This window comes from Myotis davidii, unplaced genomic scaffold, assembly GCF_000327345.1.
Source record: "Myotis davidii unplaced genomic scaffold, ASM32734v1 scaffold86, whole genome shotgun sequence".
NCBI classification, from domain to species: domain Eukaryota; kingdom Metazoa; phylum Chordata; class Mammalia; order Chiroptera; family Vespertilionidae; genus Myotis; species Myotis davidii.
This window is the reverse complement of record NW_006298058.1, coordinates 1,710,054-1,714,289: the sequence shown is the minus strand read 5'-3', so window position 1 is coordinate 1,714,289 and position 4,236 is coordinate 1,710,054.

Here is a 4,236-nt window from a genome sequence, read left to right as displayed (position 1 = left end):
TTTGGGCCGGGGGCGGGTGGGGGGGTGTTTTTTAAGTGGACATCTTTCCATTAGAAACTCAGCACTGGCTGAGGATCCAATTAATTTTGCATAAGCTGCCACAGCACCATTAGATGCTAATCCGTTCATCCATAACCACAAGATATTGTATTAGGGTCATGTACATGACTTGTGCCTCCAGTCCTGTGGATTTATTTAGTGCTAGTTCCTGCAGCTGTGTCCCTTCAATGACTGCTTTATGGTGGCCAAGAGAGTTGAGGTTGGCTGCCAGGACTCTGAGATCTGGAGAAACACATGGACACATTATTCTTTTGCTCTGAAGCTATCCAATTCCTGTTCCGGTCAGATGGGGAGATAGTGGGAGGATATCTCTGAAGCAGCCCAGCACTTACTGTGGGTGATATTACTCACGCCTGACATTATTGCAAAAGAACAAGCTTAAATCTACCCCACAGTGCATTCTTTGGTGGAAGGTTAATTTCTAATGAAAGTGTAGTAATACAAAATATGATTCTGAATGTAGTTCCTGGCTTTGTTTGTAAGAACTACTATGGAGCCATTGTCTTCTTTACTCTAAAACTACACATTGGATTCAATCTGCTTCAAATAAGAGGCCAGGGAAGAGGGCTTACTGTGCTAATTGAATACTAATGAGGCTTTTGCTTAAGTTGCTCTGTATTACAATTATTCGCAACTAGAGTTCTTCTGTATTTAGGAAGAAAAATACTTCAAAGGTAGCAAGATTCTTACTTAGCCTGAACATTTGGAAGAAAGTGTCTTCCACTTTTTCTTTTGTTCTTGTAACATTTGTAAAAGGTTTTGTTCAGCACTAAAGAAAAGCAATATCATCATCCTTATGACTGGCCTTTGTCCACAGTGGCTCTCATCCAGCCTAACCAGTGACTCTGTGGCTAACAGTCTGAGTCACTAAGTTTCATATGTTTATGTATTTCAACACAATTCTCAGGCTGAGAGGTTCCTTTTCTTTTACATTTATTTTCATGTTTCAGGACTCAGAAAGAATGAAATGCCCTTCTGTATTTGGAATCTAGTGTCAGTAAGTGACTAACTCTGAGCAACTAAAAGCATATATTGAATTATGCCTTCAGTATTGGCTAAAGTCAATACCAAACTGTCAAAAGATTAGCATATATTTCCAGGACAAAAGTCTTTAGCCTGGGGGAAAATTCAGGTAAATATAAATATTTGTGTTTTCACCATGGTACTGGCACAAGATAACTTCAGAATTTAAAATCCTGGGAACTAACAACTAAAAAGAAGATTAAGAGAATGACAGAAAAATGCAATTATATTTACTGGTTATTAACTTTGTAAAGATGTATGTCTTTATTTTTACAGCTTCTTCAAAGGAATATCAGAAGATGGCTGAGCTAAAATATCTTATTTTATGGAAAATTCCATTATTTTAGTAATTTTCTCACTTCGCTATATCCATTCTCTTACTAGCCTCAGCTTGTCCCTGATTGGTCACCCTACACCCATCTTTAAAAGGCAATTACTGTCATTTTCTCATCAAATGACTTTACAAACATTTGGTCATACATTTTCACAGCATCTCAGATTAATAACACCTTACAGTTTTATAGCATTTTTGAAAGAATTCTCTTGCATGTTATCTCATGTTAATCTCATCATCATATGCAATAAAACAGAAATGTATTGCTCCCTCTTACAGATGAGAACATTGAGGTATATTATATTGATGTAATTGGCTTAGCCTCATTGGCTAAGGTCATATATGAATTATTACTAGAAAAAATTGGAATCCTACTGGAAATTATTCCACTAGACATGTAACAACAATTTGAGGTTTAAAAAGAATTTTGCCTTGCCCGACCAGTGTGGCTCAGTGATTGAGCATCCACCTATGAACCAGGAGGTCATGGTTCAATTCCTGAGTTGCGGGCTCGATCCCCAGTAGGAAGTGTGCAGGAAGCAGCCATCAATGAATGATTCTCTCTCATCATTGATGTTTCTATCTCTCCCTCTCTCCCTTCCTCTCTGAAAACAATAAAAATATACATATTTTTAAAAGAATTAATCCTGAACAAATAGTTGTTATTCTTGGGTATTGGTCCTTGAAAATATTATTTGTGACATCAAGTATTAATATTATTATAGTAATGCTACTCAAAGTATAGAAGTGTAATTAAATTATAACATGTTATCAACATATAAAAAATATAATAAAATGAATTCAAATTTTAAAAACAATTTGTTCATCATTCTGTAGTATTCATAGGCATTCTTATATGGGTCTCTATAGGACATTCTTGAGTGTGCATTCATAAGAGTCCTTGTCATCCAAGCAAGTTACATATTTTTCATTATGAACCTATTGGGTTTTACATTAATTAATGGTCATTCTAAGGAAAGAAAATTCATTTACCATTTCCCTTACATCTTCCACAGTGCCTGGGCTGGATGCACAGTTGTTGCTACTTGACTTCTGGAGAGCAGCTACATCTGTAACTTATTTTATATATTTTTTTAATTGTTTTTTTACAGAGAGGAAGGGAGAAGGATAGAGAGTTAGAAACATCGATGAGAGAGAAACATCTATTAGCTGCCTCCTGCACACCTCCTACTGGGGATGTGACCACAACCCAGGTACATGCCCTTGACCGGAATCGAACCTGGGACCTTTCAGTCTGCAGGCCGAGGCTCTATCCACTGAGCCAAACCGGTTAGGGCCTGTAACTTATTTTGAAGCCCCACACCCCTAATCTGGCCCAATCACTCACACCAGCATCCTACGGGCAAGTTTGATTTTGCAGGAATAAGAGGCTATAAAGGAGTGGCTCCTCTACCGCCTGAATCACACTCACCTGAGTGTCTCAGCAAGGCAAACTCCCAAATCCCACTAGCAGGCGCGGGTAGGGTGCTGGCCAGCCGAGTCTTATGAACCCTAAAGTCTGGTCATCAGAACAGTGACAGCACTTCCCATTTCTGGAAGTTTTACTCACATTGACTGGAAAGCTGGTTCCTGGGTTTGGTCGTTGACAATGAACATAGAAGATGGTCCTTTGCCTTTGGGAAAAGAGGTGAAAGGAAAGCTAACGTGGCCCCAAACAAGGACCTCTGACAATTCTTAAGGAAATGTGTACCTGTGCACTGGGCAACAATAGCACCCCGTTTAATGGGCGCCGGTGGACCAGCGTGGTGTCTAATCCGAGCCATCCAAGGAGCTGCCTTCCTTCCAGTGCGCAGGCCTTTCAGAGAGCCGGGGACCGCGTCTGAAGGACTATTTTTCCAACCTAGAGCGACATTAGCTGATGGATAACAATTTGCCCTAAACCAGGCAAAATCAGCATTCCTCTCTCTGCCGTGTGCCAGAACCGCAAGATAAACAAAACTGTCTTTTAGAGAGGGGGGAGTCAGAAAGCTGTAGTCAGCCCAGGGCTTCACACCCATCGCAGGGCCGCAAAGTGCGGGGCAGGATAGCACAGGCCGGAGAATGAACACACATATAACGGGGAGAATGAACACATATATAACGGGGGGAATGAACACATATATAACGGGGAGAATGAACACATATATAACGGGGGGAATGAACACATATATAACGGGGAGAATGAACACATATATAACGGGGAGAATGAACACATATATAACGGGGAGAATGAACATATATATAACGGGGAAAGCAGGGCCCTTGAGAAATGGACAAAGACCCTGACCATCGGTGGGGAAGGCTGGGGTTAGGGGTTGAATCAACGAAGATTCATAAGAGGATTTCTCACCTGAGGAGAGTGATTGCTTGAAACTGCAACCTGAAACACTCAAAATCTAACAGTATGTTTTCACAAAAAATGGTAAAGCAGATAATTTGTAAAAATCTCTCCCCATTGCCCACCGCCCCCCGCCGCGGCCCTTGCCGAATGATGTAAAGGAGAGGTCCTATCTCAAAGTCCGAGCCTTAACGCGGTGCGGTCCTAGGTAAAAGCAATCGCGTGGCTATTTCAGACCCTGGCCTGGCGGTTCGAGGATGTAGAAAACATTTCCGGAGAGTTTCCTGCACAGCCCTACTTCGATTACGTCCTAGAACGCAGGCTCCTTGGTGTATTTATTTGGGATGAAAAGCGCATAAAACTAGCAAGGACATTGTTAGCCCGGAGCTGGGACGGCAGACTTAGGGACAAGGAACCACTTTCTCTTCCTGTAAAAATCGAGCCGCCGGCAGCCTTAGCCTCGGTCTCCCGAGTCTCAGAG